The sequence below is a fragment of the Protopterus annectens genome, chromosome 4.part0 (assembly GCF_019279795.1).
Source record: "Protopterus annectens isolate FY-2018-M chromosome 4.part0, PAN1.0, whole genome shotgun sequence".
Taxonomy (NCBI): domain Eukaryota; kingdom Metazoa; phylum Chordata; order Ceratodontiformes; family Protopteridae; genus Protopterus; species Protopterus annectens.
Window position 1 is genome coordinate 1,476,307,175 of NC_056733.1, and position 23,369 is coordinate 1,476,330,543.

Sequence of the window (23,369 nt, forward strand, 5' to 3'; positions counted from 1 at the left end):
TAGTAAGGCTGTGGTTTTACAACCACATGAATATAAACTTTACATATTGCATACATGCTTGTTATGCACATAGGAAGACTACGTTTACCTCAACTTTCAAATGGTAACCAGTGTAACTCGACTGCAGTGCAATATTCAGAAAAGAGTGAAATATCCAATAATTTTACCACAATACAGGGAAGAAAATAAAATGCAGTTGAATGGAATGCATATTATACAGACAGGTGCTGTGTGTGTGATTCACGAAGGGCATCAGCTAATGGTAAATTACTTTTAGTACATTAACACAATTAAATTTCACAGCTGTCTGACATGTTTTCATATTGTAATGTTATGAGTGTATTACTCTAGAATCTTAGGATATTTGCATGTCAGTGGGTTGGTTTCCAAGATGAGAATGTCCAAAGTAATGCTCCCTGTCAAATTTGGGAAAACTGTCTTATAAATGTATGTCTGCATGAGTACATGCACTAATAAGCAACATAATGCTGAACATATGACAAATAATTAACAGTGAAGGGGAAAAAAGCATGTGGCAACAAGGATGAAACATAAGCAAACAAAAGTAAATAAAATTGCCTAGGTTGGGATAATGTAAGTTTTACAAAAAACAGCACATAGTCAAGATATAATTTGACTGCTGCAAAGGCTGAGTGTGACTACATAGCATATCAAGTGGATTGTAAACCAGTCATTCAACTAAAAGTCTCTGGGTGGGGGAGGGAAAGTACAGAACAACAAACTGTAAATTCTAAGCAGTGCTTATAATAACAGTGCCACACTGGAGTTTGTGAATTCTAACATCCAGTATGCAAACAAACATATCTGAAAATCCTGCCTCTGTGTGAATATGTGACTTACACTGCACTAAAGAGTAAACAAAATACTCTAGCAAGCAACTAATTTTAGAAACAGAATAATGCCCCTTTACAAGAATTGCTTTACTGCTGTGCTTTCTAGAGTAGCAGCTGCAGCAGTCTGGTCGTAAAATGCATGAAAGGCTACTTTTCTCAATGGATAAAATGCACAGGTTAGACTAATGAATGGCTCACATTGAGAGCTGTTGTCAGTAGAACTGCAATTTGAGATGGAATCTGTCTAAAACCTTGGAAACTTCCTGGAGGTAAGTTTATCATACCTCCCTCAGACAAAAATGGGCATGCTCAGAAAAGCAAACCTGAAATGTAAACAAAGTCTGAATCAAAACAAAAAAATCCCTGGGATTGTATGCCGGTCATCATGGCCCTTCTTAGTCCTTCAAAGTTCACCTTCAGTTTGAATTGCTGCCCATTTGTGTATTTATGTTGATTAACAGTGACATTTGATAACTTGTCTGAGATCTTTGATATTTACCTAGACTGTTTGCCCAGTACTGTTATTTTTAGTTGCATTGTCTCATGCCTTTGCAGTGTCCTTGTATTTAATATTATTTTAAATAGGCAGTGACAGAAAAACAATATTGTGTTCCAATCCACTTAAAGCTTAAGTGAAAAAAAAAGCAAGTTTATGCAATAAGATGCTTGTATGGTTATCTACTGACCAGCAGATGGCAGGCTTTACTAATACCAATAATACAGAGTTGCATCATCATTCATGGATGAATCAGAACTTGAAGACATTGTGATGTGTACTGCAGTTTTATCTTTTTGATGGATGATTTTTAAAAAATTTGGGTGGATTATCTGGTTTCATATTTTACTAGTTCCAGCTAGTGTTTCTGAGAGTTTAGTAAATTAGTAGAACACTTGTATTTGCAGTTCACTGAACTATTATCAATGATAGTTGTAGTTGTTAAGAAAAGGAACACCTCGCAGCAGCTGTAGGTTTGAATCTGTCATAAATTGCATTCTTTATAATTCTGAACAAGCCATACATTTTTCCTGTGCTCCAGGAATGCGTATGTAGGGAGTCCTTTGATTGTAAGTGAGATCCTTACTTTCATAGTTTCTAAAATCATTTACAGGATGTAGTTTATTAAATGCGTTTTTTGTTTGATAGAAAAGTCTTATAGAACAGTTGATGTGACTGGGCAGATGGCTTAATTGGTTTCTTTAGTAGATTTATAGCCTTGGACTGGAGTGTGTAAGAGCATGCTTGATGCAGTTTTGTATGTCACGTTTTAAGTATTTTCACAGAAATGCTTGCACAGCGTTGTGTAGTGTGCAAGGCATTTTTACAGCTTATTAGTGGTAAACACATTCACTAGTGTGTGCCAGAGCAGAGGACTAAAGTTCTGTTCCATTAATGAGCTGCTTGTTTCAGGGTTCAGGGCTTGATTCCTTCCACGTTCACTTGTCTGCTGTGTGAATCGGATCAAATCACTTAACCAGACAGTGCTCCCAGTTTTTCCCTGAAAAGGAATGATCATCAGCGAACTTGGTAAGCCGTATGCTGTCTACTTTAGCCTGGATGTCCAAGAAATAGATTCCCAACAGTTAAGGGCCCAGCACAGATCCTTGTGTTATGCCACTGGTGATGGGTCTACTTGTAGAGGTGGAGTCATCAACTTTGACAGTTGGTTATAGCTGCACTTTTTCTTGGATTTATAACTTTGACAGTATATGTTCTGTCAGTGAGCCAACTGGCTACTCATCTTAGATGACATCTTTCCAAGGTCCCATCTGTTGGAGTTAATTGCAGCGTGGGTGAGTGTTAAGGATTCTATGTCACTTCTCAAAAAGTTGAAGGACGTTTCATTTAAAAACTTCAGATTCATATGCATGTAGATTATTTGTATTATATTTAGATTATTTTGTTTTTTTTAACTTCTATTTAATCTTTTCTTCTTCCCACCCTCCATAAAACCTTTTATCACTTACTACAAACTCTCATTCTGTTCTTTATTAGCTGTCTCCACACATTTGCATCTGCTATGTTTTTTTCTGTGAAGCATCAAATTTGCTTGCTTCTCATACAATCTGTATATATTTTTTAAAATTATGTCAGTCAAAGAAACCCTTTCATAACAGTTTGCTTCTTCCCCCAATTTTTCCCCTTGTATTTAAAAAAATGTACATTTTATTGTATACACTTTTCATTTTTCATCCTAATTTTACATTGTCCTGCATTTAGCTTATTGTTTAATTTCTCACGCACGAAGTTCCACATTGTTGATTGATTGATTGATTGTACATCTGTCCTGCTGTTTTCTTTAATGTTTATTTCTGTGGATAGCATTTCTCATCTCATATTTGTGTGTAATTTGCTTGTCACTATAGGCATGTCATAGGTTCTTAGGAGGTTACTAGGCTAGCAGCCGTAGAGCCCTTACAAGCCTAGCTATGTTAATCCCAAGTTGCCCCAATTGTCCTTATTAGGTGGAAATAATTCGCAGAGCAAGTTTATGGTAAACACAGACCACCCCTGTCCACAAGGGACAATTGGTGCCACCCCTGGGGTAAATTTGTGGTCTTCCATCTGTTTGTTTGGTTGGGCTTGAATTGGGTCAGTGAGGAGCTCTGCTTCACGTGAATTGGAAGTTTATTCCAGAGGAGCGGCAATCTCTGGGAGATGCATCTGTCTCTCCAGCATATTTTCTTAATGTCCCAGGTTAGGTTAAGATCCCTAGAGCAAGTGACTCTTGTGCCATTAGATTTGTGGATGTGCAGCATTTCCATCAGGGCTGGGTCAGAGACTGCCCTGTAGGCCAGGCACAAGTCACCTCTCAGCAGCCTATACGATAGAGTACAGTGACAGGGCTTTCAGTCTATCCACCTATGTCATAGTTCGGAAGCCCAGTATTTTTTCGTGGTAAGAAACTTCTGTGGTCTTTCTAGCTGCTACAGGCTTCTGTTGAGGTACATAGAAAAGGGAGCATATTGTACTCTATTAGTAGTCTGGTGATGGTCGCGTACAGTGGGGTTATAACATCCTTAGACGTGCTGTGATGTCCTTACTTATGAGGTGCGCAACGTAGAAGACTTTCTTTACCACTGTGGAAACTTGGTGGTCAAAGTTCAGATTTCTGTCCCAGGTCTTGCATCACTGTGTTTGAGTTTAAGGAGGGTGTTGTCAATACTGTAATTAGCAGGAAATTCCACTTTGCCAAAGGGCATAATAATGCACTTTTTTGTGTTTACTTTTAGACTGTGGCTTTGGCACCAGTCATTTGTTTGTGTTAACCCTTCCAGTAATGTGTTATTATCATTGGGGGACTCAGTGATTGCACCCAAGGTGCAATCATCATCAAACTTGGTAAGCCATAAGCCATCTACTTTAGTCTGGACTTCCAAGAAATGGATTCCGAATAGTAAAGGGCCCAGCACAGATTCTTGTGGTTACGCCACTAATAATGGGTCTACTGGTAGAGGTCGTGTCTCTAACTTTGACAGTATGTGTTCTATCGGTGAGCCAGTTGGCTACCTATCTAGTGACGTAAGGGTTAATCCCCAGCTGGGAGAGTTTGGCATGCATATACAGCACTTATGGAATAGAGTGCTTTGCTTTCAGGCAGTGAGTCTGCTCCTACTGAAGCTGATGTTGACAGTAAGACTGTATGACAGCTTTGCCCCTTCTGGTATTTTTGCTCAACTATTTTAAGAGCACACACTATAATTGGCCTCCTGTTATTATCTTAAAGCAGCGATACTCACTCAAACCCTGGCACTTCCCTCTCCCCCCAATATAAACCATTCCCCCACTTCTTCCTTAAACACAGCCACAAACACTTGAAACCTTATTATGATAACAGTCAACATATGGAGTATCTCTAACAAAATTACTGAATTTCATGCCTAGCTCAGTCAGTACACCCCTGATATAGTAACTTGGCTAAAGCCACATATATCAGACACTGAAACTAGTTCCAAGTGGTTTTAATGTCTTTCGAAAATATAAATTCATAAGGAAAATATAATCTATTGCAACTCTTTAACCATTGTGATCTTTCCCAAACCTGCCCCAACTTTCAGCAACATGGAATTTGTATTGGCATCATTACAAATAATAATAAAAAGTTATGCATAGCAGTATTATACATTCCCCCAGACGAAAATATACTTGCTCTTGATAATTTTCTATTGTGGACAACCCAAAATGTATCCAACAAAACCATCATTCGAAGGGATACTAACATCAGCTGACAAAACCTAACCTTAGACTCCCATGCCTAATTCTATTAACGTGTATAGGTTCACACAACTGGTCACATGCCCGGCAAGAATACTTAACAACCATAATCCACCTTAGAGTGGATCCTAGCTTCAGATTCATAAAATGATTGCAGTACTGGTACCCTCCTTAACATCTCAGTGACCATCTACCTGCCCTTATGCATAGAACCTATACTCTGTTGCCAAAATCCCACTCGTATAGAGCATCCAGGAACCTACCTAATTTTAACCAAACAACCTTCGACAATGCACTAAACGCTCATAATTGGACCCCACTAAAATCCCTAGCATTAGAAGAAGCCGCACACTGTTGATCTTTCTTGGTACCCTAAGTACTTTAGCCCCCCTTCGATACAAAAGAACAAACTCACTCATGCTCCCTGGCTTACTTAACCAACTAAACAAATGTTGTAATCAAGAGACCAAGCCTGGAAAGAATAAAAACAAAACATTAAGTAAATGAAATTAATTTCAAACAACTTCTTAATAAAGCAAAGAAATTAGTCAAAAATGATTAATAAAACTAATTCTCACAACAACTATCTAGTTCAACACATAACCCCCAAAAGTTGTGGAAATCAGTCTTTTCACTCCTTAATCCTGGGACAACACAAAACCAATCACCTTTTCCAGACAAAGAGCCACAACAAAGAGCCCTTATTATCAACTCCCACTTCATAGATAGCATCCTTAAACTTGTCAATGAACCCACCCACTCAAAACCAATGACCCCCCCCGATAAAAAGATAACCACCTCAAACTCAACTCCTAGGGATTCCAGCACAAACTCTTCACTCCACAATGATATAAACAGCACACCAACAATTCCATCATTCTCCCGAAAACCCGTACCTACCTCTCTAGTACTCAAATTACTAAATAATTCCTAAAAAGTCACTAGCTGTGCCCCTGTACCAACCCTGACTAACCAGCTTACCACTCTCTTCACTACCTGGCTATCTGTAAAATAGTCAATGTTACAGACTTAAGTCTCATTCTCATATGTATTGTACTACTGAATGACATGCTACCTTTTTCAGCCTTGTACCACTAAAAATGTCTAAGTTCAAACAAGAAAACTACAATGTTAAGTTTAAGTATGTATGTATTCCAAGTATGCATATAATCCTATAATTCTGTACTGGTATCTATATGTGACTGTATAAAACTGCTACTGTTTAACTCTTAGGTAACTATCCACATGTGGAGCTTTTCTCCCGGGGCCTCCGCTGAAAATGGACCTGTGTCCAGTCGGACTATCCTGGTTAACAAATGTAAAATAAAATAAATAAATAAAATAAACTAAGACCCTGCTCCTTATCTGTTGACAACCTTCCCTCTGAATATCTGAAACTTGGTGCCAAAGCAATAGCTTACCCTATCAATATTCTAATTTAATAGATCTATCGCAGAGTCTGTAATCCCTCAAATTTGGAAAAAAATCCATCATAACCCCATTGCACAAAGGCGGTAACACAAATGACTTCACTATCGGCCCATTTGCATTCTCTTTCCATTATCTAAAATATTCAAAAAATGTGTACAAAGTGAATTATTAAAACACCTCTGTGATTACAATCTCCTTGTCCCTACCCAACATGGTTTTCGACCTGCACACAGTACTACAACAGCCCTACTGTCCCTTACTGATGCTGTGAACAAGACTTTGGGCACTAGTCTGTTACCTGTACAGCACCTGGTGCTGTCACTTCAACCATCCCACTTGAAATTCTTCCCTGTCTGCCCCTCTAATATATTTTCCCCTCCCACTTTCTCCTTCCTATTTGTTCCTATCCTACAGTTATGCTGTCTATTCTAATCTTTTTCCTATTAACACTTTTCTGCATCTGTTTTGTCACTTTGTTCTTTCCATCCTCCTCAATAGCTAATACTTGGTTTAAAGGCCTCATGTGCTGGAATGTCTTAATAGTACAGTGATAGACATCTGCTTATCCTTCCATTGTATAAACATCAATTGTGTTTATTATATTTTACCTCACTCCTATGAATTTTTTTTTACTTGCATAATTTTTACTGTGAATGTTTTACTTGCATTGTACTGTGGAGCTTTTCTCCCTGGGCCTCTGCTGAAAAAGGCCGCAAGCTCAGTCAGACTATCCCGGTCAACAAATGTCAAATAAATAAATAACTCAGTACTTTCAGTAGACCTAACCAAAACATTTGACAGTATCACATACTAAACTAATTCAGCAACTTTAGGATGCTCCCAATGTACCCTCACCTGGTGCTCTAACTACCTGATTAACAGACAACAATTGGTTAAATGGCAAAACAAACAATCTGGATACATAGTCAATAAAACAGGCATCCTGCAGGGGTCTATTCTGGTTCATAAATGGTCTTCAGTCTGTCTGTCTTCAAAGTTCACTCATCCAGTACTCTGATTCTACTATGATATAATCCTCCAATAACTTCTCAGACCTCCAAAAAATAACACAAAAGGCCTTTACAACCATAGAAATATGGCTAAATGAAGTACAACTTCTACTAAATCCCAAAAATTCCAAACTACTATTGTTTTCATCTAAGCTGCCTCCACATGACTTTGATTTACTACCTTAATAGGACTGAAACTGAAGTAGTGAAATCAGCGAAATTACTAGACATTACTATCGATGATAAACTGTCCTTTGAACAACATATTCTAAACGCAATAAAAAAAACACATTTTAAACTAGGCAAACTCTACAGACAGAAACTGGTGAATACCCTCCTACTTCCATCCCTCTTCTATGGTTCCCCCATTTTTACTAACCTGCATACATCCCCAAGCAACAAACTCCAATCATGCTGTTATAAAATAGCAAAATTTGCCACTGGGCTTTCATACCAAACTCACCACTGTCATGCCATTAAGGAATTAAAATGGCATGAATTCCCCCCACTTTCTTCATTACACCCAACTAAATCTAGCTCATAAACTAATGGACAACCAAGATAATTGCCCTTCTCTCCATTCTATCCTACATTTCCACACCCCAACCAGAAATCTTCGGTTCACTAAAAACAACTCCTAAATGTTACCAAACCTAATAAAAGGGCTGGACAAAGCCTGCACTCACACTCATATCTAAACTATGGAACACCGTACCCCCCCTTTATCACACAATTGGATTCTTTAAAAAATGTCAGACTCATTTTAAAAAATCACTTCCTCAACAAGCCAATCTTTCTTTGGCATTTTTTCTCTCGTAATCTCATTATCAAGTCAAAATGGACCATGCGTTGACATTCATCATTTTTTTTTTTAATAAGAAGGTATCTACTGTCTTTCTCCATATTTTGAGTGCCACTAAAAATAATCCACGTATACTACTAACACTAACTACAGTAAACTCTATAAACTCTATTAACCAGAACTCAAGCAACTGGCACTCGCAAGCGACCAGCAAAAAAAATATAGAAGAAATAAAATACAATTTTCATGTGTTGCACCCCCAACCACCCCCCCCCCCTGCAGAAATATACCTTATGTTTTTAGAGTTTTATTGTTTTAAAAAGGAAGATGGGAATAAATTCCCCCTCTACCCAACCTGGGAGCAAGTCAAACCAAACTAGGCTACAGTATTAGTCAGGCCTATTTTTAATAGCAACTCTAAAGCAACCAGAACCTACAGTTATCCGGCATCTGCCAATCCCCATGGGTGCTGGTTAACTGAGAGTTTACTGTAGATTAAATAAACCTTTGCAGTCTGTGTTTTAATAATCTTAAGAAAATTGTGTGTGCTGTAGAACTGTATAAATCTTTACTCTATGTATTTCTAATCTTTAGAAAATTGTGTATAAAACTTTGTTACTTCTATAAATATAGTGCGGTCTTAAAATATTTATTGGATTTGTAAATGGAGCTTTATTCCCAAGGCCTCCACTGAAAAATGAGTTTTTGACCCAGTAGCCTTTCCTGGTTAACAAATGTCAGTAAATAAATAAATAAAATACACTGTGAATACAGTGGTGTTCATATGATAGAGCTATTAACAGAGATGCCAAAATCCCTCCATTTGTAAGGTTGTGGTATTTATATGATTATAGATGGGAATATTTTATTGAAATAAAAACATACTACAATTCATAGAATTTTTCTTAAGCCCTGTGTTATTACACCAAGAGCTGGCATAGGTAATCCCTTGTACAATTAACTATGAGTTGGAAGTTTGAACTGAGTGTTACACCCAATTTGTAGTCCTCAACACACACGGATAACTACAAGCCTGAAATTAGGTAATGAATGAAAGATGTTTTGTAATGATTGTCGCTATCCATTTGTAACACTAGCATGTAAGGAGAAATGAACATGGATTTGTCAGTCCCAAATATTTTGACTTTGGTTCAAGAATGTCTTGTAGTAATGTTTATACAAAGTTTATTGTGAAAGTGAAAAGAAAAGATAGGCTTGATGTGTGATTTGACAGTTGCTAAGATCACAAGGAACTTTGAAAATATATGCAGAGTTGGGAGGGAGGAGAGAAATTGAATTGGGAGAAGTGAAAAGTACAAAGGACAGATGACCTACCAACCTGAGTACTTACAAACCTACTAGTCTGTGTGGGGTGTCCGGTTAAAGGTGTGCTGGCCTTGGTCTCAGGGTGCTACCAGAAAAAAAAGAAGTGGCTACAGTAGGTGGTGTGGCAAAAGATTGCTTTCGAAAAGGTCCAGTAATTACAAGACAGCCAGAGTCACTTTCACCCCTTTAAGAAAGACAGTGGACTTTACTATGTACCCTTGGTAATCCTTAAAGTCACTCAACATATTTTAAAGGGAAACTGGGATTCCATCTGTATTGCTTTCTGTACCCTGCACTTTGTTCCTGTCACTAACACTATTGCAACCTCACTTTTGCGTCAGTCCCCTCCTAGTTTGGAAATAACATTTGTTAGGACAATTTTCTGATAGTTTAATTTAGTGTACTATTAAAAATAGCAGTCAAAGTTCACAACTAACGGTTGTTGAAAGCATTATTAAATTAGTGGTGGTCATCTTTCAAACACAGACAGACTGATCTAAGTAGTACATTGCAAAGTGCTCAAAGTAGCTTCTCAACACCTCTCCCTACCTTACAAAGTACTCCTTGTAAATATAATCGCCTTATAATTGCTAAATCATTTCTAGAAACAGCTTGCTTAGAATAAAGAAGGTCTTTCAGGTTATGAAATGTTACTAATTTCCAAGCTGGATTCACTCTTGTTTTCCTGCAATAACACTAGTCATATTTGTGTTTAAGCAATATGCACAGCTCCTTTTGTGTAAAAAAAAAAAAAAAAACAATGCTGAAAACTCCTTACTTTGAGGAGTGCTACAGTATATTGCTTTAGCCTTGCAAAAGTCTCGGATTGTAATGCATTCATCTTGTGTTGTGTGAAGTCATTAACTGCGAACCAACTTTTGTGACCGGACTGGAATACTTTCTTGAGAGATTTTTTTTTTTTTATATACCTACTTTCAACACTAACCTATGTAATGAAAGATGATTTTAACAAAAGCTGAGGCCGTTAGTCAAGAGATAAGTATGGGCTGCCCACTGTGAAATGTGTAGTAAACAGCACTGCACAAGTGTCATAAGTTCTAGTTAATCAGGTAATCATGTTTTCTTGCTGGAGCTTTGCTTTACGGATCATGGCCCATCCTCATCAGCTACTGATATGCTGCTTTAGCTAAGCAGTTTTCACATCAAAAGGTAGTGTTCCTTAGTCGTCAATTGCACATTACATTTGTATAGTACTGTTTTCGCTAATCATTTCAGAAATGCATGTGTGAGCAAATATTTGAAAGTTTTCATGTTCAGTAAGTTAAGATTCTGTGAGATCGTTCCAAATTGGAAGAGTGTTTGGCATCAGTAATGAAATATGATATTTTTTTATTCTGCAGAGGTGTGCACGATCGTGTTTTGAGTATTGTGTCCAATGTTGTTGGTTTATCTTGGAAATGCGTATTCGCTCTCATTTGCAGTAGTCTATAGTGTTTTGCCAGTGATGACTCTGTGCAGCGATAATATTTGTTGCTTTCTTGATGGAGCATGGACTGCAACTATCATGGTAGAAATGCCAGTAAAAACTCTTGGGTGTGGTATTGGTCATGGTTATAGTGAGAGGCACTCTTAAGGTCTAAGAGTCAACACAAACTGTTTGTAGTTTTATTTTTTACATAGCACAAAAGATGTTCTTAGAAGAGGAAAGCTGCTTTCAAAGTTTTCCTGATGGTTTTATCTTCTGTTACAGAAGAGACTGTTCATGGCAACACAAAGACAGTTGCACCTTCCTGGTGTGCTAACCCTACCGTAACCCCAACCTTACCAACATTACTACTAAGCAAGGTACTAGGAACATGCACACTGACCACAACTATTTCACACACAGAACATTCAAGATATTGCATTACCTAGCCCTTACTCATCCTATTAAAAGCACAAAAAATATTAAATTATAATCTTACATATCCCTAAGTCTAACTCCAACCTGCATAAACTTGCACTATTAATATTGAAGTTTTTAGTATCCTGTAAAACCTTCCACATTAGGAGAAATCCCAACTTGCTATCATGCAAGAACAGTCAATACACCAGAAATCAGTCGACTAGCTGAGCATTCGAAATTAAGTCAACAAAATGACTTTTGATGGGAATTAACAGCAATACACTCTGTTAATAAGATATGGATAGGACAGAGTATTTTGCAAACATATCTAAACGCACACACATTATAAAGTCTCCTGAATGAGTCTTCAGATCCAAGCTGCAGCTTCTGATGATGAACTTAATTCTGAATGATCTTTAGTTAAAAGCAGTTAAAGTCTAACTACTCAATACTTAGTGCCTCACGATATATAGCTAGTGCAAATTAAGGTTTGCCCTTGAAATGAGAACACAGAATCCAGCAATGTTTTTAAACAGGAAGGAATAATATCTTGTACCCATTGGCAAGTAAGACAAAGGCACCATACCGTGGCTGATTCTTTATTATGTATCACATTACTAACTAAACAGATAGTAAAAATGATCATTAGGCACCACATTATACCTATCTTATAGCTAATCCCCTTATTGCTTGACAGGACTGGGCAGCTATTTGCTGGTTGTCATAAACCTACCCATGCTGCTTTGCTTTCTTAGTCCAGAGCCAAGTGGAGTAAGCCAGTGGTCCGTCAGTTAACTTGGTAACCAGTTGTGCACATCTTTGTGCATCACTCCTGCATCTCTGTTGAACATGCCCAAAAGGCCCAGGAAAGATGGAGAAATAAAAGTGGGGGAAGGCTGCCCAGTGCCCACCCATAAATTGATTAAACTTAACTGCATCATTCAAAGAGCACTTGTGTAACATGTATCGTATAGTAAGGAAAAGAAGTAATCCCCAAACAATAAGAGGCAAATTAATATAAAAATGATAAAAATTTGAGATTGTCATGAAATATGATCTGCTTGTACTGCTGGCCCATGAGTGTCTTAAAAATTCAATCATTCATCCTCTCAAGTCAACCAGACTCCTTAGGGAATAGTAGTGTAGTGTTCTTGTGCATCTCGCACCGGCTCAGGAAATCTGGAAAACTGAAGTTGTGAGAGGCTGTCAGCTGTAATGTTAAGTGAGCCTGGAACAAATTTGACAGTGAAAGTCAAGTTGCTGTGTAAACCGTGTGACACTAACAGTCTTAACTTTGACTGCACCAAAGGGGACTTGGAAGTTTCCTTACCAAAACTGAAACTGCTGCCTGATTATCAGAATGAAAAATATGACTTTATTCTTGAATTTATCTACTCAAATGTTGCTTAAGGTGATGTTTTTTTTTTTTTGCTGATCATGAATTGGTCCTTACAGTAGAAAACCATTGGCTGTCCAAGTAAGTGCCCATACCTTAACTATCAGCAACCTCAGTATAAAGGTTAAGGGCTTTGGAAGAAATCCAATGACTTTTCAAGTAGATACGCCATTGTAGTTGTACAGGAAAAAATGCCATAATCGAAGATCCTCTTTAATCCTCTTCTTAACCCTAACCCAGTGATGTTTTTGATCACCCCCTTTCATCACATTCGTTATGCATGTAAAGAAGTCCTTCATGTGGTTACTGCCAGACAGGTGAAGATAAATAACCAAAGTGATTCAGTTCTCTCTCAAATTCTGGTCTTGCATTTTTTTTTAAAACTCTTTGATCAACTGCCTTGTTTGCTGTAGCCTCACCTTTGGCAGTTTAAAGGAGGGAGGAATTTACATCTATTTTGTATCCCCAAAAACACAGTGGATTGAAGTGGACCCACCATGTTGTCCTGCATCAGAGGAACCCCAGCCTCCTGATAAAGTTCAGTAATGTACTCAATGCCTTTTCTGGAATCTTGCTCCTCACTGCTTACAATTAAGAAATCATCCAAGTAATGTATGGCTGACTGATGAAGAACCCTTCTCTGCCAGCACCAATGTAGAGTTCTGGTTTAAGCATTTGGGCTTCAGACCAATTATTTTACATTAAGAAGATTTGTGGTGTACAATCTTGTGGGAGGAGTGGGTAGCCTTTACCCTTCTGAGTTGGGAATTGCTGGTGAAGGCTTATTGTGCCCGTTATTCTGTGTGTGTCTGTCCTGGTTTAAGCACTTGGGCTCCAAATCAGTTATTTTAATTTTGTGGTCTACCCTCTTGTGGCATTACTGTCTAGACAGATGTTTAACTTCTAGAACATCTAGTTTTCACATAGCTAAGCATTGCTCATCAAGTTCCTTGTCTTATTGACCTATTCAGTATTTAAGTTTAGATCAATAGACATGGATATGCACTTCCTGACTCTGTTTGGCTAGTCTGGTTGAGATAGGTATTTTGAGGCATTGTAGCAATTGCCTTATGTAAACTGACAACCCCCTTAAACTGTTAAAGACGTCTTTTATGATCTTCTCATGTGTCGGCAGATTAGCCAAGAAGTATATGAGTTCTTGTACATTGAACATCCTGTTACTCCCACCATCAAAGGCATACCTAAGGTACACAAGGGCATATATCCAGTACCATTAAGACCTATAGTATCGGGAGATAGGTGGATTACAGCACATGCTTCACAATTAATTGAGAACATATTAAGACCTGTAGTGAACCAGTCACCCACCATACTCAAAGATACATATGATTTTTTGAATGATATTAAAGAATTGCACTTGAATAAAAATCAGTCACATCTTCTAATTACTTTAGATGTCAAGGACCTATTTACTTCGATACCTAATGACATCGGAATGCAATATATAAATGAATTATTAGTTAAAGAAACTGACTTTTCAAAAGATAGAATTATATTGATAGACCAACTGCTAGAATTAGTGCTATTTAATAATGCCTTTGTGTTTGGTGGTAGTACTTATCTACAGAAGTGGGGGGTGGCCATGGGCACCCCCTGCGCTAACACCTACGCCAACCTTGTAGTGTTATGGTGGGAGAAGCTCTATCTTTTTACACATGAGAATTTCAAGTTTGTTAAGCTCTATAGACGCTTTGTTGATGACGTTATAATTATCTGGGAAGGCAATATGGAGTCATTTGAATGCTTTTTTCAATATTTAAATACCACCAGCACGTTTTTACGTTTTACTAGGGAGGTTTCTAATCAAGAAATCCATTTCTTGGACGTCACAGTAAGGTTGACACATGAGGGCATACTAGACTCCACTCTATATAGGAAACCAACTTGGAAGAATTCCATGCTAAGTTTTGATAGCATGCACCCCCGCCACACATTTCAAGCTATAGTTAAGAGCCAATATACCAGAATCAAGAGACTATGCAGTAATATAGATGATTTGAATAAAGAAGCACAGCTCTTAGAAAAATTGTTTATAGATAGAGGGTATAGTCCCACCATGGTCTCTAACATAAAGTTTGACATCTTAGGAGATATTTTATCCATTCCAAGAAACAATAAAGTTAGGGAATTTAAGAGAAATGGTATAAGATTCAATAAGGATAAAGAAGCCAGAAGTAACCTAATAGGTTATACTGTTGTATATACCAGTGATATCAATAAGATTCAGCAGGTCATACATACTAACTGGCACATTCTCACATTAGACTCCCTTACTAAGAGATTTGTAGGGAAGAGCCCTTCCTTCATTTTTAAAAACTGCAGGAATTTAAAAAGAATTTTATGTGGAGATGTGAACATCATAAAAGATCCGCAAAGTATCCCAGTATATAACATCACAACCAAGGCTTTTGGTACCTACCCATGCCATAGTTGTAACAGGTGTGGGTATATTACTAAGATACAGCATTTTACACATCCTAGTATTCATTTTGTTTTTAAACCACATTATCGAGCAAGTTGCAATACCAGGAATTTGATATATCTGGCCACCTGCAACAAATGTGAAGCCTTCTACGTAGGACTAACAAAAAGAAGGCTGCAGGAACGCATATATAATCATCTCTATGATATACGAAAAGCCATAGATAATAATGCGTTGGCCAAACATGTCATAGAATTTCCTACACACTCTTTCTCTTTCAGAGTTTTACAAATAGTGGTCCCAAATGAAAGAGGTGGGGACAAAGAGAATCATTTGGCACTAATGGAGCTCGAATGGATTCTCCGTTTGGGCGCACATATTGAACCAGGACTTAATAGTCAGGTGTCCATCAAACCCTTGTTAATATCTAGGAAGTAATAAGTTAGTCTTCATATTTTTGATAGACATACATATTTGTATATTTCATTTTTTAAATGTTTCTCATTTGTTGTACTACATATATACAAATGTAGATGTTGCATTTATAATGAATTAAGCCAATGCAGTATTATTACTTGAAGTAAACATTTTATATTTCTCTTTTAAATGAGTTATACATAATGCTCATTGACATCTTATAAATGTTTATGTATGTACAATATTGTCATTAGTTATTAGTGACAAGTTCTATGTCTTGTAGGACTTAGTGACTTTATATATATATATATTTTTTTTATATTGAATACAATTAAAATTGAATAAAGTTATATTAATTTAGGTTTATTAATATATAGTTCGTATATACAAATTTGATATGCATTTGAATAGTAGTTTTATATGAGTTTTTAACTAAGTATATGATTATAAGTTTATAATTTAAGTTGATGTATTTATATGCACATATTCTTGCATTATTGCTTTTGTTTTATTGTTGTGTTAATGCGTGTTAAAGATTTATATAAAAAAACACGCAAAGTGCATCTTGCATATTTAAAAGAATGTAATAGTAGCTTCAGCTCGTGCTTTAAGCCAGCAAGCGCACTCTAATGGTTAAAACGTTTACTGTTTGAAGTGTCTGAATGTTTTTTAGATTTTTAGTTTGATTGAATGTTAATTAACTAATTGGGTAATGAGCAGACTTTCCCGCCTTGGAGCGGTTCTATAAAACCTTTACACAAATTCAAATGATTTATCTGAAGAAGCGTGGATGGCACCACGCGAAAGCGCTCATCACTTTTACTTCCAATAAACCGTTTGTTCCATCTTAAAGATTGTTTGTGGATTTTGTTCCTGATACAGCAGCCTTTAGCATATATTGGATGTTCCGAATGTGCGTTGGTACTAAACTTTTTTCTACACTGAACCCCCTTATACTTAATAAAACAGATAAAGTATGTGAGAGGTGTAAATACACTTTAACACTGGAGGCTAAGCTCTCTCATACAACCAATACTAATCCTATAGAAGTTGTCAGTGACACTGGCACCACACCTACTGCACAGGGTAAAGACCCTACACATAAAACTATTTATGCTGAGGCACTTAGAGGTAACCTTCCTAAAACACTAAGAACTCCTGCACAGTACATTCAAAGAAAGGGTCCTCAGCTGTCAGGTAAACACTCCGTTAACATGCCACCCACAACTAAACATAGTAACACTGTATCCAATGCCTGTTCTGCTAAGCCCTTAAGGCAAACCAGTGTACAGCCAAATTTCCAGGTCATTGGTGAATCTCTAGTGGGGCACACTGATGTCCCTCTCACCAGACTGAGTAGGGAGAGAGTCAGTTAGTTGCCTTTCTGTGATAGGATCTGTCAAGTCACACAGGCACTCAGGTTATTGAACTACAAGTACCAGTATGACTCCATCATAGTCCACTTGGGTGTTAATGACCTGAGATGTACCTCCCTTGACTATGTGAAGCAAGACCTATTCAAGCTCTCTGATTATGTGTCTCAGGCAGGTTTGAGCCTAGCACTGAGTAGCATACTACCATCTCCAAGCATGATGCCACATTGCCAACAGAAAATCAATCGACTTCGCTTCTGGTGTCATTCCAAAGGGGTACAATATTTGACAGCCTGGGAGAACATGGTCAGCAGTCCATGCTGCTTTGCCAGGGCTGGTCTGCACATATCCTCTCTAGGCTTTCTGATACTGGCAAAGACCTTTTCCACCTCCATATTGCCTGTTTTAAGCAATGCCAGACAGATAAACCTGCTGACTTAACTGAACATATGAAGGAATTTCTGAAGGTGGTACTACTCATTACTAGAAGTCTTAACAAGAAACTCTACTCCCTGCAAGCATTCATCTCCCTGGAGAATGTAGACATCTGTGTAGTAGCGGAGACATGGTTTAAAGTTGTGGAGAGTACCCCAGCAATGCAAGGTTATAATGCCTTTCACACCTTTAGACCAGCTACTGCACAGGAGGGAACTAAAAGTGGAAGTGTCTCAATCTATATTAAAACCAACCTCACATCCAGACTTGTTAGTGTATGACTGAATGGAACTCGTACATGTGCGACTCACCATAATCAGGGTCTTGTACCATATGCTTGCAACCTATAGGTCCCTCTCCATGTCCCAGGAAACCCCTACTGCCCATCTCAATGTACTAGAGTTCCTCACCATTTAACACAATACAAAATTCATGGGAATCTCAGCTACCCCTCTATAGATTGAGAATCCTACACCACTTAAAATGCATAAGAAGCGATTCCTAAACTTTAATACCAACATCCTGGAACAGTTGTTCCATTCTCCAACCAGTGATACAAACATCCTTGACCTTATACTCATCAACATGGGGGGGGGGGCAGTGTCCCTCACCCAAAGTAATGTCTTTGCTTGTCAGATCTGACCATAAGGCAGCTTTACTTGAATTAAAAATTAAATTTAGGGATCCAATGAAATTAAACACCTTTAGGAACTATTCCAAGGCTAACATATCACTACTGAGTGACACCTTGGCTAAATTCCAAGCACCCCCAAATGCAGTAAACACCATGGCATATGCTGAGCTATTTAAAAAAAATCTCTGTACACCCATAGTGATAGCTGTATGGAGTGAGCTGTACCCACTCATATTAAGGATAAGACAAATTCAAAAGACAAGCCACTTTGGTGGAATCACAGTATCCATTAGTTATACAACAAAAAGAAAAAAATCTTGGTCAAGTGTCGGAAGAACAAAGCCACAAATACTAAAAGTCCCCTGAGCAATCTAAATAGGCAGCTAAGAAGATGAATTAATACTTCAGGGGCTAAATTTGAAGAAAAATAGATTCTCAGGCAAAGGACAACTATGCATGTAACCTCAAGGGAAATGTACAGCAATCCACAAAACTTATTGTAAATGGCATCACCCACACTGAATTATCCATTATATTTTAATTATATTATTTTTAGGTCAGAATATAAGCATACCCTCTGTGATTACATAATGATATGATTACTTAAATAAGAACAACATGACTAGAAATTGAGCATCAGTTACTAGTTATACCCACATTTCAGTAGTAATTATAGTAATAAACATATATATTTTTATGCTTTTATAAATATATTTATTATATAGGTGTATATATGTGCATATTCATTGTCTACATATATATTTTCAATAGAACACAAGTCTTGGAGAGTTGTAGACATGGATGGTAGGAAATGTTTTCATGTTTAAATGAAGTGTTTTTGCAATGCTTTTTAGTGATTTTAATGATGAGAATGCCATGTGTTTTATATTAGTCTTTCCATTGGTTAACACTAGACAATAGTATTTAAAGATTCTTGTTTTATTAATTGTTTTAAAGTCTGAAGAAGCGTCCTTGGAGACGCAAAAGCGCTTACTTTTGCAGCAATAAACTTTATATCAATGTTTTCCAGAAGGTTTGCTTCGATTGTCGTGGTGTGCCTGTCATTCTCTGATATATTTTTTTAGGTTAGTACTAGGCTACCTGCCCTTAATTATGGCCATTATCAACCTTTTGGCTGGCATGTTGAGCTCATATTTCACCTCCCACTACCCCCCCCCCCAAGTAGCCCAAAGGAAAAACTGCATACCACAGCCCCCCAACCATTACTAGGGAACAGGTCAGCAATACACTTTCCAAGACCATAAGCACTACATCAGTGGGCTCCTGATAATATCAAAGGATACTTAATAAATAGCATGAAACATGATCTCTCTGGTCTACTTGAATTATATTTCAATTGGAGTCTTCAGTCAGGTTTTGTCCCCAAGGAATGGATGATGGCTGCAGTCATTGCCCTATACAAAGGAGATCCAGCCCCTGATCCAGGTAACTATAGGCCCTTAAGTCTTACCAGCTTCTTGTAAGGCTGCAGAAAGAATCATTATGGACATGATAAATGAGGTCGTAGATAACCTGCAAATGCTGGACCCATCACAGTTCGACTTTGTTAAAGGAAGGTCATGCCTGTTAAATCTGGTGGACTTTTTGAGAGGATTACCAAAGCACTGGATGAAGGTAAGACACTGCACACAGTTTACTTCCACCTGAATAAGGCTTTTAATACAATACCCCACTCAGGCATTATAGACAAGCTCGCTAATTTAGGTATAAAACCTTTTATGACCCACTGGATAGCCAGCTGGCACACTGTGATAGGACCCAGGAGGTCAAAATAGGTGAGGCCACCTCCACCAAGAGGCCAGTCACTAGGGGAGTCGCCCAGGGCTCAGTACTGGGCATGCTCCTTTTTGGCATCCATTTCTCTGAAATGGAAGCAAATACTGAAGTTTTATGGCTGACTAAATTTGCAGTTGATTGCAAGTTGGGGGTTATCATCAACTCCCCTGCAGACACTAGCATTCTTCAAAAAGGTCTGTCCCTGACTAACAAATGGTGCCAAAGCCATGGTCTTAAACTCAACGCTAAGAAATGTATAATTGTACCCTTTGGGAAGTCAACCATCCTGGCTAATTACCATGTTGATAATACATCCCTAAGAGTTGACCCAGTGGTTAGGGACCTGGGTACGCACATAGACGGTGACTTTACCTTCAACCACCACATGACCACAGTGTTAAGGATATCTTTATATGTTGCGCAACTTATAAATAAGGGCATGGCATCTAGGTCCAAAGAGGTCATTATCCCACTGTACTCCACCCTTATCAGACCAATCTTAGAGTATACTGCTCCCTTTGGTATGTACCTGACCAGGTATGTGCAGTAACTAGAGAGACCTCAGAGGTTCCTTACAAAAAGAATGAGGCATAATAAAACCTGTTTTATGCTGATCACCTTAAAGCCCTTTCCTTCTACTCGGTCTCCTATCGATTGCTAAGGGGTGAGCTATGCCTGATTTACAAGGCATCTGCAAACCCCACACTTATAAATCTCCTACATATTCATGAGTCAGAGTACCAGGAGTACAAGGTCTAGGGATATGAATTTACAGACCATTCTGAAGAGTCAGATGTGTGTCACAGAAACTGATCATCTTATGGAACAGGCTTCCCATCCATGTGAAGCTGAATTTGTCTGTTACCCAGTTTAAGCACAACCTCTACCAATGAATGGGCATAGGAAATTTATACCGGGAATGGCATCCATGTCCCTTATGGGGAGAGGTAGTTTATAAATGCCTGGCCCTCACTGAACTGTTTGATACAGGTCAGCATTATTTGTTGGGGAAAACCTGAGTAAGGCTAGAAAGCCCCCCCCCCCCCCCCCGGGTTGTTAGCCTAGTAACAATCTACAAATTTATAAAGTGGTGATGAACTTCTCAAAACTTGAAGCCAGCTACTGGTCACCTCATTGGTATGGCAGTATTGAAGTAAAATATTCGTTAAAATGACATACCCCATAGGGTCCAGTCACTTCTAGAAATGGTGATTAAAAGGAATGCAGACTTCCCTATCCAACTTGAGCAGCAGTATGTTGTGTTTGTGTTGTTTTTTTTTTTGTGTGTGTGTGTGTGTGTGTGTGTGTGTGTGTGTGTGTGTGTGTGTGTAGGGGTCAGAGTCCCCTGGTATTCTAATTTTGGCCACCTCACTGCTAAACAGTAGCCTAAGAACGTTTGTTACTTTTAACTGATCTTAGATTCGTGCAAATAAAATGACAAGGAGAGTCGTCTAACTTAATTGAAAAAATGAAAAGACAGCCATGTACCATAAGGGTGGCTGCTTCTGTATCTGAATCATTCCATTCTCTGGTCTGAGATTGAACATTAGTAGGAGTTTGCAGATGCCTAAGGCTGTGAAGAGACTTGAAAATAAGGGGGGTGAACCCTCAGAAGCCTCATAATGTTGCCCTACTCCGAAGAGGCTGAGGAAAACAGGGATCAAGTAATCTAACCTCTGGTCCTGTGTCTGAGCTTGTGCCAACTTGACAATCATTTGACCAGAACTGAACATCTGGGTGACCTTTCTCACAACACAAGCATGTATGGGTAAAGCAACAGGTAGCTAAGGTACTTTATTTAACATTTGTTTACCAGGAAAGTCTGACTTGGAATAAGCAAATTTTCAGCGTAGGCCTGGGGAGAATGCTTCAAATGCATGTCTTTGTAAGCTTACTGGTCATTTACCACTGTTAAATGACCAGAACACTTTGTCTTTCTTTGCCTGGCTTTCAGTGCCCTCTGACTTTGCTAAGCTTGACCTGTCATTACTCCCAGCCATGTGTCTGGGTGTCTCTCCTTCCAGCAAAGGGATCTCTCTACTCCTCTTAAAATTGGGAGCCTTGCTTACTACAGCCATACTAAGCTGCCGTACAGGTCATGTGCTTCCCAAGGCATCTAGTAATCAGACAGCAGGTGAATAGCCTGCTGCAGAGATTTCTTAATTATAACTGCCATATAAAGCAGAAATGCTGCTGTCCAGGGGTCCTAGTTTCTTATTCCCCAGGTTTGAGAGAGGTGCCTTCAGGTCTTGAGATCCCAAAATCCTCTAATTACCTTTTAATACCATCCATAGAGATAAAGTAAAAACCTCAATGTACTCCCTCTCCAGTCTTTGACATAGGGATGTAAACCATGATAGGTTTCCCTGAGAAATGGGGGACTGAAACTGAAGTGAGTGCTTTAGATGAGGAAGTATTAAGAGGAGTTAAAATCCCATGACCCCATGTGAGTGAATGGTAACATTTGACTTCCTGAGTATAAACGAGTAAAAGTCATGCCTGATGTAACTGCAACATCCATACTGACTTCTTTTGGTGCTGAATGAGCTCCTGCTCACTTGCCTCCAACCTTTTACCAGTAAACATGTCGGATAACATCTGTCTACCTCTTATGGGAGAGATTCCAAAAATTCTTCTAATTGTTACTCATCTGTTTGTACTTCACCTACAATTAATTCAGAAGCCTGTATCCTATACCACTGCTGTGGAGCAGTCTGTCCATCCACATGAAACAACATTTTTCCCTGTCCATATTCAAGCACAACTTGGACCTGTGTAAGGGAAACAGAAAATTTACCCCAGTACTGCCCTCCTGTACTACTAATGGACAGAGGCAGCTCCTAAATGCTTTTCCCATGCATGGGTTCATTAAATTATCTATGGTATGTGATCCCAGTGATTCTCATTAGGGGTAATGTGTAATTATCACACTTGGGATGGCTAAGGCCAGTCTCTAACCAATGGGATAGGTTCATTCAAGCACAAAAAGGGGAACTGGCTAAGCTTAAGCTACCCTAGTACATGCATATGAACCTGTGAACTAATGTCCGCCTTCCAGTCATTACCTTTAAGACACTCCAAGGGCTGTGCAACCAACTAACAAGTTTGAGCTCTGATAGCCTTCTAATAGCTGTGGTGTCCCCTTCTGGGCCCTGCATCTCATCTTCTTGACTGCCAGCTCACCCTCCCTAGTGTCAGTTACATCTGATTCTGCCTGTGCCCTCTTGCCCACTGTTAATGATGATTGGTTCCTCTCTGTCTGCAATCTTGCCCCATCTGGATTTAAATGCTTGAAGGGCCATCATACCTAGTTAAGGAGAGAGAAAGAATATAATTTGTTATTAATTTCACTAAAACTGAGCAGTAATAAGTCAGCCACCCATATCCTAGTT

General features: G+C 38.4%; 1 protein-coding gene across 1 annotated transcript in view; it reads left to right on the plus strand.

Moving 5' to 3' along the window:
- Nucleotides 1-23,369, plus strand: part of DBN1 (drebrin 1) — a 1,456,369-nt gene that overhangs the window by 805,263 nt on the left and 627,737 nt on the right. The window lies entirely within an intron of this gene.